Source organism: Cheilinus undulatus, linkage group 18, assembly GCF_018320785.1.
Source record: "Cheilinus undulatus linkage group 18, ASM1832078v1, whole genome shotgun sequence".
NCBI classification, from domain to species: Eukaryota; Metazoa; Chordata; class Actinopteri; order Labriformes; family Labridae; genus Cheilinus; species Cheilinus undulatus.
Window position 1 is genome coordinate 16,507,702 of NC_054882.1, and position 16,275 is coordinate 16,523,976.

General features: G+C 41.0%; 1 protein-coding gene across 1 annotated transcript in view; it reads right to left on the bottom strand.

The window, feature by feature from the left end:
- meis2a (Meis homeobox 2a) overlaps window positions 1–16,275 on the bottom strand; it is a 275,413-nt gene that overhangs the window by 186,284 nt on the left and 72,854 nt on the right. Inside the window, exon 2 of the mRNA XM_041812277.1 lies at window positions 6,371–6,497. The gene's annotated coding sequence lies outside the window, so the exon portion shown is untranslated. The remainder of the gene's footprint in view (window positions 1–6,370; window positions 6,498–16,275) is intronic.

A 16,275-nucleotide genomic window follows, 5' to 3' on the forward strand; every position in this document is an offset into this window, starting at 1 on the left:
GTTGTCACTTCCTGTCAAGGTTGGTTAGGACTCAGCATCACTGCGGATGGACAGGAAGCTGTGTGATTTTTCTGCAGTACAGTAATTAGACCCCCCCTCCTTTCTTTTCCTTGCAAATGTGATGCAAAGCATCTCAAAGTACTGTCTCCCATGATTAAAGACAGCTCATTATCTGTGGCTATTCTCCGTCTGATTCAGGCCCCCACAGAGCAACGCGTTCAACCCAAAGAAAAGGCGCAACTGTCACCCAAAGGAGGATCTGCCTTTTCATAATTAAAGTCCCAACCACTCCAGAATCGGATGTTGGATTTCAGTGCTGTTTTTAGCAAAAATATTGTCTTTTCTTAACTTAAATCTTTTCTTTTAAATGAGGACCCAAAACCAATGCTTTTTTGGAATCACAAAGGCTGTAACTTGCATTTACTTTTAGCCTATCAAATATCTTAAAACAGCTAAATACACCCATTACAACTTCCCAGAGTTACAGATTATGATTCAAATGTCTTATTTTGTTCAACCTCATAAACGTAAATATGTACAATTTAAAAAAGTGTATCGAAAATGGGTACCGACATATCTGACACCTACCAGACAAAGATATCAGTACTTCATTTTGATACCCTGCCAACCCAAATGCAAGGCAGGAGATACGTTATGGAATTTGTGTGATTTATGTGTTAAGTTACACTGGTTTACTTTCAAATCCAATGTTTAACTGGCACCTTATAAAGATATTTCTGCAAATCATTTATGATATCCGGACAGCTTTTATTCTCCTGTCTTTCAACACACTGTTTTCCTGTCAAAAGTAATGATTCGGGCTACATCACCGGCCCCATATATAAAGTATCAATTTTGCACTGGTATTGGAAAAAAGCCAAATGATCTCTAACCCTAGATTTTAACAAAGAAAATTCCTTCAATTTAAATGTTTGAACCCAGCCAATTAATCTGTCCATCTTTTCAACTTTAACTCTCTGAGACAAGCGTTGTTGATCAAACCCATAAATTGTAGCCACGTTTTTTCCTCTGAAAGTTCTCCATTGTGCCGCTAATAGCGCTATCCATGACTTTAAGGTTTTCTCACAAGCCTGGAACTTGAATAACTTTCAGAGGTCTTTAAAGATTAAATCCACACCAGTAACTCTGATATTTAAAGTCTTTTATATGTTTTATGATCAATTTTTTTAATTATTCCCACCACTAGAAGCTAATACTGTTTGCTTATTGTTTGCTTGTATCCCACAATGCACTGTGGCTGGGCTGTGAAAAAGAGCACCTGTGCAAACACTTAGAAACCTGAGAAGAGAGCTTGAATGACTCATAATAGGGAGCAAGAGACACAGAGAGGCCGTGATGTGTCCCTCCATGTCACTACAGACAGGAACTGCTTTTAATTAACTTTTTAAAAATTCAAGTGATATTACTGCAGCACAAATATTCTTCAAGCCCAGGTTGTCTTTAAAAAAGGCTGTTTAGAGCTTGACTGTGCACAACAGGGTCGATGTTTTACAAGCTTTTTAAGACAAAAAGTCCAGGTGACACACAATGGTTAAAAAAAAACCTTCCACAGGTCTCAAAGGGTTAATATCTATTCCATCTCAAAAAGAACAAAGAACAAAAAACTGGATTCCACAACACTGGGAGACTTCATCCCGCCAGTTTCTGTCAAGTACGCTGTCCAAAACTGCTGTCAGAAGATTTCTTAAAACACGCCACACCTAAAGGGGCTCCACAGAGAGAGACACGGGAAGGAAATTGACTTGAAAAGACTGAGAGATACATTTGTCCAGCAACTATAATTACCAAAAATCAAATGTCTGCATGGTGGCAACTTTTAATGGAAATGTTACAAATGAGGCCCTTGAATAATGAATAATTTCTGACCACTCTCAGCGGTGTCTCTCGACATGAGGGTGCCAAAACGTGGACATTTTTCAAGCTGGGGACTGATTAGGCCGAGGATGGGACTCGGCTGGAGAACGGACATCAAGGCGCTTCCCCGGAGAATAAATTTGCACCTGACCCATCTGGAAAGACGGCCCCGTGCCTTCGCACCGTGCAATGGGGCTTAATTAAAAAACATGGCTAATTTGCACACTCTACTTTGCTTCAAAATTGGACTCTACTTCACCACTGAGTCTGTTAATTTGCACAGGAAACTACCGACTGGGAGGGGATGGGGCTGTGATGGGTCTGACAGGAGAACTGGACAAAGAGCGGACACAGTGAAAACATCCACACTATGCTCTCCCTATCTCTGTTCCTCGCAGTGTTCAGGGAGGGAAACTAACTTTGATTCAACATACCGGAGGAATAATCCCTGCTGCTCCATAGTGTGGGATAAGCTCCACAAAGTGAAATCACACAAGGGCGGCGGGTGAAACGGGAATCCTGACACGTCTTTTCTGACAGGTGACCGGATTGATGATTCCACGGGTAAATGTATATTGCAGAAAAGGCGGATGAATTATGACAGTTTTCATATTAAGCAGACTTATCTGCTGCAAAGAGCATTAAGAGTGCCAAGTACATCGACCGATACTATCACAAATTGACCTGCCAATCACCTCGCCCTGGCTTCAAAGGTGCAGATAAGGTATTTAAGGTCATTGAAAGCAGATTCCGGCGTCTGTTGGTCTTCCTCTTTCCTATTATCAAAACCATGTTTCGCTATGGACGAGGAAGCGCCTTGGTCTCTCATGAAAAAGATCCTGGATAATTCGCCCAGGGCTTGAAAATGGAAGCTAAGATTTTACACGCTAACTGAAATAGCCCTTTAATACTTCCTCCATGTCTGAAAAGACTCTGCAGCAGAGGGTTGCAGAGGGAACTTCCAAGGGCTTACGAGGTAATCTCATTGATATTTATTCATCTAATGACGACTAAGAATGTAAACTGATGGCTACATTCATTCCAAGATGACCCCAATGAGTCTTCATATTAAAGTAATGAATAGTACATAAAAGGAGCTCCAAATCTTAGAGTCAGACGTAGAATAAGCTCTGCTGCAGAGCAATCCCAGCAAGGTATTAAAGTTAGCAAATGGTAGATAATACCACCAGATTCAAAGATGTATGTCCAACAATGATCCTGTGAGGGTGAATTAAAGCTCCTGGCAAATTGGATGTAACTAAGACTTAAATAAAGACTCTGATATTGTAGACTGAAATTTAAACTGCTCTCCCCTGTGTTCCTTATTTGAAAACTCTTAGACACGGAGTAAAATCAAATATCTCAGTGGACATGTGGTAATTACATATTTTCACAGCTCAACTACGACTTAGAGAAAAGACACAAAATGTGTCGCTTGAGTTGTCCCTGAGAGATGGAGGGAGGCGGTGGGGAGGGAGGAGCTGGAGACACAAAGTCGAGGACAGGGGAGAGTGTTACTTTTTGGGGGGAAGATCACTCCTCACGTCGAGCCGGAGCTGTCGTACCTGTCGCTGCGGCGCTGACAGGCGGTTTGTTTGGACGGAGGGGGTCAAGCAAGGAGCAGGAGGAAGTGAAAGAATGCTAAGGACACTCAAAGTTAGTGATAGCAAGAGGGGATTGGGCAGCAGAGGTGACATTGTGATTTATTGACTCCTCGGGGGGTCATCTTGACCCGAGTTTGGGGTCACTATAACAGCCACGGGTAATGGGGAGTTTTTCCTGCTGCTTATCTTTACTTTACACAAACTAAAGCATGCAAATACATAAGAAAGCCTGAATAGTAGGATTCCAAATTCAGTCAACTACACTTGAATTAAAGAAAGGAATGTCTTTCATGCTTGCTTGAATAAACAATGAAGTTAACTGGTAATCTCTTAAGGAGTGATTTTGTTAGTTTTTTATACCACTGCTTTTATCTACTCTGAGATTGAAAATCAGGTTTTCACATATTTTCTAAATTCATTACAACACACTTACTGGATAGCGGATTCAAACGATTGGAGACAAAACTGTGAATTATGCTTTTTGTGACCTAAAAATACCAGGGAACATAGTCCGCTATGGGTTCCAATCAAAATCAATTAAAACTTACCCTAGTTTTTGACAGCAATGCTTGGCTTTTGGCACTGCAAAATGGAAATATCAATGCAATCAGTCACTAAATGATGAGTACTCAGATGTTTTCATCATTGTGTCAGAGTTGGAAGTCTGCATATACTAAGTATATATAAGTAGGCCTTGTCCACACACAGACAAAAACAGTCTGTTTTTTGCAGAAGTTTTCCGTGAATATGGCATCATTTCAACAAATGTCTGCATGAGCACCAAACCAGTAAAAATGACTGAAAACGCTGTACTATATGCCAGGCAAGTAAGTGATACGGTAACACTGCCACAGAAATAAAACAAAAACAGAGAAGACTGTGGAGCAAACAAAACTTTCTCCTGTCTGCCCTTCTGGTTGCCCTGCATGGTGGATCTAAGAGCATGTGGTGTATGCTGTTCTCCATGACCATTTGCTGCTCACAGTGGTAGTAGAGAGGCAGGAGATTTTGCTGTAAGAGCCATAATAAGCTCAGTAGCTTCTGCTGCATGAACACAATCATGTAATCTGCCATTATTGTTATTGTTGGCGGGGTTAGAGCATGTGACTTAAAGGGGCTAAGATGTCACTGTTTCAGAAAAGATGTGCTAGACTTTTATACATGGAGACGCAAGGGTGACGTATGTGTATTTGTTCACTCAGGGACTTGCTTTCAAAAAAACGTTTACAGGGCTCCCTGAACACCTGATCCGTGTGGATGAAAAGTCAATACAATAAAAGAACATCTGGGTATTGTCAAAACTCATCTCCATGTGGACGGCCCATTAGTGTCAATGCTAATCAGTGTTTCCAGTCAAAATAGCACTCAGGAGTAATGGTCACACCAACAGAATTTGTCCAGTTTTCTTTGATTGAACAGTTATGACCTAGTGAGGACAAAAAGCAGATAAAAGTGGCTCGAAACCCCACCTGTTTGATCTTTGTTGTGCCATGAAAAAATATATTCCCCCTTTCTGATTCCTGATTGTTTTGCATATTTATCACACGTAAATGTTTCCGATAATCAAACCAATTTTCATATTTCACAAAGACAACCAAAGTAAAGTTAAAATGCAGTTTCCAAATGATGATTTATTAAAGGAAAAAAAAATTCATCCTATCTGGCCCTATGTGAAAAAGTAATTGTCCCCTGAACCTGATATCTGGTTGTGCCTCCCTTGGCAACAATAACTAAAATCAGGCGTTTGTGATAACTGGTGATGAGTCTTTCATATTGCTGTGGAGGAATCTGGCCCACTCCTCTTTGCAAAATTGTTTTAACTCAGCCATATTTGAAGGTTTTGCAGCATGAACTGCCCATTTAAGGTCACACCACAGCATCTCAATTGAATTTAAGTCTGGACTTTGACTTGGCCACTTCAAAAACGTATTTTTATTTTTTTTGGAGCCATTTAGAGGTGGACTTGCTGGTATGTTTCAGGTCATTGTCCTGCTGCATAACCCAAGAGCACTTGACCTTGAGAGCACGAACTGATGGCTGGACATTCGCCTTCAGGATTTTCTGGTAGACAGCAAATTCATGGTTCCGTCAGTCACAGCAGGTGGTCTAGGTCCTGAAAGAGCAAAGCAGCCCCAGCCCATCACACTGCCACCACCATGTTTGACTGTTTCCATGATGTTCTTTTTATCAAATGCTGTGTTATTTTTACGCCAGATGTAACAAGCTGCACACTTTCCAAAAAGTTCAACTTTTGTCTTGTCAGTCCACAGAATATTTCTCCAAAACATCATCAAGATGTTTCTTGGCAAAAGTGAGACGAGCCTTTGTGTACTTTTGGGTAAAGCAGTGATTTTTGCCTTGGAACTCTCCCATGGATGCCATTTTAGCCCAGTGTCTGTCTTATGGTTGAGTCATGAACTCTGACCTTAATTGAAGCCAGTGAGGCCTGCAGTTGTTTGGATGTTGTTCTGTTTTTTTTGGGACCTCCTAAATAAATCGTCCTTTTTGCTCTTGGAGTCATTTTGGTTGGCCAGCCACTCCTAGGAAGGTTCACCTCTGTTCCTAGTTTTCTCCACTTGTGGATAATGGCTCTGACCGCAGTTTGCTGGAGTCCCAAAGCCTTAGAAATGGCTTTGTAACCTTTTCCAGACTGATAGATTTCAATCACTTTGTTTGTCATTTGTTTTGAATTTCTTTTAGATGAAAAGATTGGTATTAAAAGTGCAGCTTATACACCAGATACTACGGTAAGCACCTGTTACTACAGATAAAGGCATTTTTCTGCTAACTCTGGCATTTTTATGTCGGCATTTGTTGCTGATATGTTGAATAGTGTGGTCTAATTCAGTGTGTTTTATAAATAAGTAAATGAGCCTATTCACATGACTCACCTGGGTAATCAATGGTATCTGTCCATCCTTCTATTATCTATACTGCTCATCCTGTTTGGGGTTGCAGAGGGATGGAGCTGATCCTTGCTGTCATCAGGTATGAGGTAGGGACACCCTGGTCACCAGGCTAAAATACAGAGACAAAGAAAGCAGTCACACCTTCATTCATGCCTACGCACAATTAAGTCATTGGTTAACAGAATGAACATCTGTGGTCCATGGGAGGCAGTTGGAGAAGACCCATGCATGCACAGGGATTCAAACCAGGAACCCTTTTACTGTTAGGCAACAGAGTGATGCACAACCAATCAATGGCATAAAAAGTCAAGCTTAACTATGCTTATTTGAAACTGAATACCAGGAATGTTTAAGTAATGTACATGACAATCAATACCCAGAATATCAGTCAGAAGGGACTTAAGTTGGGAACTGCAGGGTTGCTGGTTCAAATCCCAATATAGACCAAAATATGAAAGTTGTGACTGATTGCTGAAGAGGTTCCAGTTCACTCATAGAGAACTGCAAAGGAGGTTTTTGACCAAGACATTGAATCTCCAACTGAAGCCCCCTCACTAATGCATGTCTGCAGCTCCTGCTGATGCCTTTGGGACTATGTGTGTCGCATTTCCCACATAACACCATAAAACAGACAGAGACGCTGTGGAAACTATGATGTACACAATACCCTAAATTAAACAAAAAGACAGTCACCATTGTTGATTTGTGGTTCCAGTTGCTTTATAATGCTATAAAACAGCAGTCTCTGTCACTTCAGCCGAGGTCTGCTCCCCTTCAGCTGTTGTTTTTGTCTTGTTTACTCAACATTCACTGGTGTTCATGTTGTCATCACCTGTGAAATGACTAAGCTCAGAGTATAAAGCTCTAATGAGAAAACACACAAAGGCCCTTATTTGGAAATGCAGCATTACACAGAGATACAGTATGAACCAAAATCCCCCCAGCTATACAAACACGTAGCTTTTCATATGGCCCGTTGTTGCCGCCTGTTTGGCCTGCGTGGCCATGAGGGCAGCTGTTGACACTGTTACCACTGCATTTCCTGTTAAGCCTACCAGCTGCCTCTCCTCTATTCTCCACAGCCCCCTGGAAGGGTGGGTGAAACAAGTGTTACCAGCCACCGCGACGACAGACAGCTCCTTTCTGCCTCTGGCTGTTACTGTATCACCGGGCTTTCACGGCACAAAGAAAACCAGCAAGCGTGGAGACCACAATGGCCTCACGACGCACCTCACCAAAGCCCTCTCTTATTAACACACACCCTTCGTGCTACAGGTCCAAGCAACAACTGGAGAGGGGGCGTATGGAGGGTGGACTGTTTGCCACGTGTACAATGATAACAGGGCTGTGGATGAGTGTATGTCAGCATTAAAGCTGACCACAATTGAGATGCAGCTGAATATACACAAGTTCATTAGAAAAAAAAAGTTAACCAAAAGTAAGGGGGCTGGCTGTTCACGGACCTAAGGCCATGTCTTACTGGAAGCAGTTAATATGTTAGGCAACAAAAACTACCAAGCTGTGACACTTTATTCATTACTTGATGGAAAAACTAAAGATTTACAGTTTCTTTCATAAGCACTTTTACAATTTTATCAGTGATTTTCCAACAAAGCTAAAGATGATCAAGCTTCTTAAATCAAAGGATATCCTGCTTTTGTGGACATTGACAAATAAGGAGTCTGAATAAAGAAAAACAATTGCATGGCACTGAAAGTGTCCAAAATAAACTATTTTTATTACCTTGAAGCTAGCAGCTACTAAGCCAAAAAATATACCATCCAAATATGTAAAAGCAGCCATACAACATATTCACACTGTCATCAAAAACAACACATAAACGTAACAAAACAGATTAATTTAATAACTTATTCATAGAGGCAGGATCGTTTCATAGATACCGATATTTTGAATACAGGACTCGTTACAATGCTGAAAATGATTTTTAAAAAGCACATTCTTAATCATGGGAGAAGTTAAAAGAGAGTATTAAACAGCAATAGCAGCTTCAGGGACTAAAAGGTCAGGTCTGTTTGCAGCAACTGTTTCTTTAATAGAAAACAAACACTACTAATGAATCAATTACTCGATGCAAAGAAAATCAACTTCTAACCTCTTTCAAATTTGTTTGAATCTTTATAGTGATTTTTTAGGCTTGGAAATGGGAGAGTGTCTTTTCCCCAAGTGAAGGAGTTCAAGTACTTTAAGGTCTTGTTCATGCGTGAGGGTAGAAGGGGCCGCAAGATGGACAGGCGGATAGGTGCAACATCTGCAGTACTGCAGATGCTGTACCAGGGGCGTAGCTGGAGATTTTGGGCCCCTAGAAAGAAAAATACACAGGGCCCCCCTTAACCAGTTAGCCAAGCAACAAATGTTGCATCATTTTTACAAATATCTGTGCATCAAAATATATTTCTGAACCATAATTTCCCAATGTAAGAGCAAGATTTTTACCATGGTTAAATTAAATTTACTTATACTATTTTGCAGCACTGGACTATACCATCTGGACATTTTTAAGGGAGTAGTGGGGGCCCAAGGTATTTTCTTTCTTTCTATACAAATTTACAAATGCTAACAAATGCTTTTGATTCAATAATGACACTAATAACTATAAAAAATTAAATAAAAACACAATTTTCATTGCAGGCTTCTCAAGGGTCCCTCCCTCCAGTGGGCCCAGGTAATCAGTACCCCCCCCCCGTGCTACACCCATGTGCTGTACTCTACTGTTGTAGTGAAGAGGGAGCTGAGCCAGAAGGCAGAGCTCTCAGTTTCCGGAAGGATCCTAAAGTAGAGCCACTGCTCCTTCGCGTTGAAAGGAGCCAGTTGAGGTGGTTTGGGCATCTGATTAGGATGCATCCTGGTCACCTCCCTATGGAGGTTTTCCAGGCATATCCAAGCAGAAGGAGACCCCGGGGCAGACCCAGAACTCGCTGGAGGGATCATATATCTCATCTGGCCTGGGAACGCCAGGAGGGGCTGGAAAATGGTACCGGGAAAGGAGATGTCTGGGTTGACTTGCTTGGCCTGCTACCACCGTGACTGGACCCCGGATTAGCGGACGAAAATGGACAGATGGATGGATGGATGTTCCAGCCTCAAGTTTTTGAATCTTTTTCCTGCACTGTACAGTGTCTTTGAGTTTTTATGAGAAGCGCTTTATAAATCAATTATCATTTATGTAATGATCTGATGCCTCTTTTATTTTACAAAAAAAAATGAGACTGCTCAACAACAAAAAAAAAGGAATGTGATTATATCACTTTGGAAATGACTGAAATATGATGATCTTTTTTCCCACATTTTTGTCATTACATAGACCATGATACAAAATATGCATTAAATAGTGGACAAATTGGTAATAAAACCATAAAGTGATGTAAACCAAATGTCTAAAATGGGAGAAGGACAAAAAAGATGCACAATAATAGGCTTCACAACATATCTGATGGCTTCCTGTCCTTTGACTGAGTGATAAAAGTGCAGAACATCCTTGCATCCAAAGTATAACTCTAGAAATATATGTATGTTTTTGAATGCACCACTCCCCCCCATCTAACTTCAAATATTGACTGTCAGGAAGAGTGAAGAGTATTCAAATCATTAGCTTATGTATGCATAAGGAAAACAGTGGAGGACTTGTGATGTATGTATAGCTTCTCAAAGTAGAGCCTAAACAATGATTGCCTAATGTGTGATAGAGTCTCTCTTTCATAGCACGCAATCGATAATGAAATCTGACCATTTTGATGGGACGAGGGCTTTTAAGAGCAGACTTTGAAAAAGTTCTCTTCGTTATTGATGGCGGCAGTTCTCTCTTGTGGATGCTGGCGGTGGTGGAGGAGGAGGAGGAGGAGGAGGAGGAGGAGGAGGAGGAGGAGGGGATGTTGTTGCTGAGAAGGTGTCACATGATTAAAGCTGAGATTGGAGATAGCAGGATCGGTAGGGTATGGGGAGAGATAAGAGGAGAGTAAGCATGTTTAAAGTGTGCTGTGATCAGCCATTGCATGAGGGAAAGCAATGACAGGTGTACTGCAGATAGGCTCGCAGCGAAGGAAAAACAAGGAATGGGTGACTCCTGCAAAGCTCTGCTGCTAAATTTAGAATATTTTAGAAGATGAGAACAATAGACTGTTAGATCAGTGGATTAAGGATTCAAAAAAAAGTATTTTTATTCCAAGTGATAATGACCCTTCTTTGCTTGTGCATATTGTTAATTCAACAGCAGTGGAAAATATAGAAGAAGATGGAGCGGCTCTGTCTTGCTTAGGAGTGACAAAAGTAAGGCCGGGTGATACTGGAGGACAAGGCCAGCCCTGAGGTAGAGAAGACGGTGTTTATTCCGTACTTTACAGACCTGCCTTGTCAGCAAATCATGCTCAGAGCCAGTGTCTCCAATGCAGAGAGAAAGAGAGAGAGAGAGAGAGAGAGAGAGAGAGACACCCTGAACCGCTACAACATTCGATAAATATAATAAACATCCCTGTGAAACAAATTGTTCATAAGCTACCTGTTTAATTTTTCAGATCTCCTTGAACCATATATTTCCTTATTAGTTTGGAGACGTTCGCTTGGCTTGAGTGGATGGATGATGCTGTCAGGGGCCTGGGCATTATGGCGGCTCTGTGTGAGTGATTTCTACCAAGGAAAGCCTATTAGGCCTGACAGGGGGATGATGATATTAGGCCATCATCATTCAGGAGACACCGCCCCCACCAACCCCGCTACACCCTCATCCATCAGACAGCCCAAAACACCCAGCCGCGCTCCCTCCTTCCCACTCCCCCCCTTACCCATTTACTCCTCCTCTTCACTCCTTCCTTTCTTTTTCTATCTTCTTTCCTAGACTCTCTCTTCCTTTTGCAGTTTCACCCTTATTCTGTTTTTCCCTCTTGATTTTCATTGTTCTATATCTTCCTGTTCCCTCCTTGCTCCCTCTCTCTCCGACGGCAAACACAAAGACAAATTCTGCCCTTTTCTTAGCCCATGAAACATTTAACATTTCATTCCAGATCTTGGCAGACGCAAGTAAAAAATGACCTAATGAATCTTACTTATTGTCTACCCTGAGTGCAATCACGAGCTAAATATGAGATCCCTGTCCCCTGGCCTGTATCCATTGTCTTCTTGGCCTTCCCGCTCCTTACTCATCCTGCTGCAGATTGAGATCTTTACCTTTAAGCTACAAAAATTGTGCAAGACAGAAAAAATCAGCACATCAGGAGCTTTTGGGTGAGCATTAGGTACAGTTACAATGAAGAGGAATGGATGAATTCATTGGGAAAACATGCTGCCTTGAAAGCTTGAAACATGCCCGACCCAATAAAAGAGAGTAGAGGGGTTTCATCCCTCAGTGGTAAAGGTTAGATTGTTAGCTAATCAGTTGGCATCGGTTTCTTGATGCTGTGAGATTAGCAAACACTGCCAACTCTACTGCAGATGTTTTAGAATAGAAGCCATGCAGGCCCTGCACCAAGTATCTTCACTCCTATAGCTTGTATTCATTAAAAAATGTCAGACCATTGATAATCTAGCTTCCTATTTTAGCTTTACTTACTGAATTAGTCAAAAAGATAGGAAATATCTGCTTATGTACTTGAAGGCTAAGCCAGGTGTGTATCAATGCTTTGTAACTCCTCAGACATCACAAGCAGACCACAGAGGCTCTGATCAGTCAGTTTGGGCCACTGTTTTTGACAGTGATGGAAACTGTACATGTTAAAGACCACAAAAAGCAAGTTAAGAGGAGTGATATCAGAAAAGTCATCCTACTGAAAACCTTTGGCTTCACAATGAATGAAAGAAAACAGGTCTGATGGCATTGCAATACCCTTACATCCATTGAGGCCCTGCTCCATAGCTCTAAACCACTGATTATCAACTAGCGGCCCCAAAGCTTCCTGTCTGGACCCCGAAAGATCATTAAATTCAGAAAAAGGGGAAAAGATGATGTTGTGGTTTTAGGGGTATCCTTTGGCTTTAATTGTCTGCAGCTGTTAAAACCATCCCGAAAACAATTAATATTAAAATAGTTTTAGATTGACTTAACATTTGATCTGTTTTTACAGAAATGTACCTGTCAGTCATAATTATTAGATATTTTAAAACAAGGGTCAAGGTTGGCAGAAGTGTTGCAAAAATGGACAGATAAAGTGGTGAAAAGGGGTTAGAGAGCAGCAAAATGGGTGATGAGAAGCAAAATGGGTTGTGGAGTGGCACAAGGGGACCAAACCCTGCAGAGAAAGAAGTGAAAAGAGGTTAAAATGTGGTAAAAATTGGTAAAAGATGAAAGAAGGGACAAAAAGTCTAAAAAAAATTGGTTAAAAACTGCAAAAAAAAGTGCAAAAAAGTAATGAAAAGGGGTTAAGATTGGCAATAATTGAGTTAAAGAGGCAAAAAGGGGCAAAAAGTATCAAAAATTGGTTAAAAGTGGAAAAAATATGGCAAAAATAGCCTGGCAAAGTAGTGAAAATGTGTTAAAGAGTGGCATACAAGGGGAATAATCGGCAGAAAAGTTGCCAAAAGCGGTTAAGTGGAAAAATGGGTAAAAAAAAAATTGGTTTAAAAGATGAAACAATTGTTGAAAAAATGTATGGGTGCTCCAATGGTCGAGTGGTTTAAGGCGCGCACCCATGTGTGCTGGCGGCCCGGGTTTGAATCCAGTCTGTGGCCTTTTGCCGCATGTCATGGGTATCGTTATTTTTATTGATATTGATACCCTTAGTGATACTCCTTATTGATCTGAGTCCTTACACCACTTGATACCACTAAAACTATAATTCAGTCTGTCACATAGATTTTATTTCCCTCAAATACAAACACATTCCTCATATTCACAATTCTATTTATTGAAGTTTCTCGTCAAAAACTAAATTTTCCCATTTTTATGACATTTGAATACATCATAACATACAGAATACAGTCGTCTAATTTACTGAGGTTACCTGAAAGCATCATATTTTGTCTTTCAGCTTGTTAAGTTTGCTCATTAACTTCAATTTTGCCAATTCCACCACAGATTTCTACACTGGATTAAAATTTTTTAACAAGCAGGACTTGCTACATAGTTTTGGAGCACTTTTCAGCATTGATCTGAGCAGCTGAAGAAGAAAACTGTCCTGAAGCAGCTGAAGAGAGTGATATGAGTGCCTATTACTCCCAGCACAGACAGAGTCTTTTTCCTCAAGCCGACAGCTGAAGGAACCAAATTCTGGTATAACCTGATGCACAATATTGATGTGCTTTTAGTTTTTTGTTTCCCTTGCAAGAACTGATGTTTTTTTACACCAGTTATATCTTAAAATGATGTTACATCATAGAGCCTGGGAGACTTGATAACAGTATTGATAAGCTGAAGCATTATTGATTTTCGGGTTTTTCAGAAACACAGAACTGGGTCCGTTTCGATCCCCATTGCTACTCGTCTGGAATCATCAGGACTCCAATATCGTGCACAAACTTTGACTGGTTTTATCTGTCAATAAATCCCCTCTGACTCTTATGTTGCTCTTTTAACTTGCTTGTTTTTTTTCTGTATAGAAGGAAACACTGACCATTTTGTCTTCCCAGTTGATCAGGCACAATAACATACACACTGAACCCTCTTCAGAAATCCATCCCAACCATGAGTCCCGATCTCTGCATCTGTGTCTTTTGTTGGAGTCTAAACCCGAGTCAACCCTTCTGACCTTCGCTTTGGAACAGAGTGGCTAAAGCTCCGACCCCTGAGACTTCTCATTCTGCATAGCTGGAGGAGCTCCATTATTGAAAAAGCTCGGGTGGACCTTGATTCTAAGCTTGTTTCTCATGGAGATCAGCGCGGCCAATGGTCACACATTGGCCTTGACAATGGACATTTAAAAAGCCAGCAGTTAAATGGTGTCAACAAACCTTTGTCAGCCTTCTCTGCTCATTTCTTTTTAGGTCATGATCAAACATGCTATTGTAATGTGTTTATAATTTCTCCTCCAATTCAAGCAAACACTTTAAACTCGTTCCTGGAAGAATCTGGGCTAAAAATGATCATTCACACCAATGTACTCTACAGAGAGAATGAAAGCGTTTTCCACAGCTTTTCATCCATCCTCCCATGATGCAAGAGAAACAGAGCTCTCTATGTTAAGTGAAGAAAGAAGTACATATTTAATTGGAGCTCATTATGCACAGCACACACATACATTTGTAAAGCTGATGATTCCAGAACACCCAGGCCCATCGGTGCCTCTGAATGATGTGAGCAGAGAAAGGTCCACCACTAAGACAGCTTCCTCCCTGGAGAGCATTACACATCTTCAAACAGCATTCATGGTTTACTGCTTTCCATCATGTCCGCTTTGAATACTGTCAAAACTTTCATTATGACATGACGGGGTTTGCAATGCAGATGCAGGTCAGACGCTTTTAAAGATGCCCCGCCCACAGATTCTTTGTTTTTGTCAGTCATTCTCAGAGAGCGGCTGATGGGAAAAGATACTAACCAAGGTGTGAGTTGTTAGGGTTCCTGATGTCCTAATGTATTCAAGAAAAAAACTTGAGGCCATCAGAAGGAGCCTTTAAATCACTATGTGAAAGATTTTTCAGTACATGTAAAAACAGCTGTTGGTGTATTCACGTTTTACAATATTCCAAAATGTGTCACAAAAATCTAGTTAATTCGTGATATTACACATATGTGGAATGTTCCGATTAGGGAAAAAATAAGGGCTTTTTCACATTAGGCATGATTTTTTCATGCAGTCCTGAGGCACATCTCTCCTGCAGGTCTGTGTTCACATTAGCAACATGGTTCCATGTCTAAGCACAGCGTATGCAGTCTGTTCGGTAGAGTAGTCGGTTTGCAAGAAGATAGAAGAAGAGACCACAACAGCAACTCGGGTCAACACTTGTTTATGTTCCACGCAGGACAATTGAGTCCATCCTGCAGGCTGCTATGACCAGTTTCATTATTTTTTAAAACTCTTACATCAACATTCTCCTTATTTCCACATCTACTAAGCAGCTGTAAAGATGAAGTCAGTCCATGCTACGTGATTTGATGGATTTTAAAAAGACAGGAGTTGGTTAGAGTTGCCTTTACATCTCTACTAACAGATGAATACCCTGTACTCGTGCACAGCTGTGTTCAAATCTCTCGAGTATACCGTGCCTGAGTCCACATGAATTGTCCCCTAGACCACGTCTTCAAGCAGACTCATGCTGGTACGCTTTTGTTCCCACCGATCAGATGAACAGGACTTTGGGGTCAAGTATACTTGGATCTGGGCCCAGGTCCCTGATGTGAAACCAACCCAAGAGACCATTACAAATTTTACTTAAATCAGCCCGGCATGCACTGAAGCCATTCTATTCCAGTGTCTGTTAAATTTCAGTCGTTCTAGTTAATGTGATCTAAAGGAAGTTCAATGGTCATAAAAGCATCGAACAAAGCCAAGCTGTTCAGATATTTTAGTGATATGTCATCACTTTACAATGCTGATGTTGTCTATAATGATGGTGGAGAGCACGCAAAGACACATAACAACTTTGATATAAATCTGGGTTAGTCTAAAAATCACAGCATACCTTACCCAGCAGTCACTTACTGAAAGTAAAAGACCTAAAGCCGCGTTTACATCAGGCAGTCCTGTTTGAGTATGGTTTGGTATGGTTCGATAGGCTGACCCCTACATAGTTTGCGTTTGCACAGACACCTGTACCCTCTCCTGGTGGCGGGCTGTAAAGAATATGCATGTGAAGTCACAGCGCGAGTCAGTCGGTCCAAAGGAAGAAAGGATAAGTGACAGAAATCAGAGGGGAATAAGCCGTAAACAGCGTTATTTCAGCTGAAGAGCTGTTTTCAATAACTACATCTTGAAGGGGATATATTATGCAAAAGTCACTTTTTC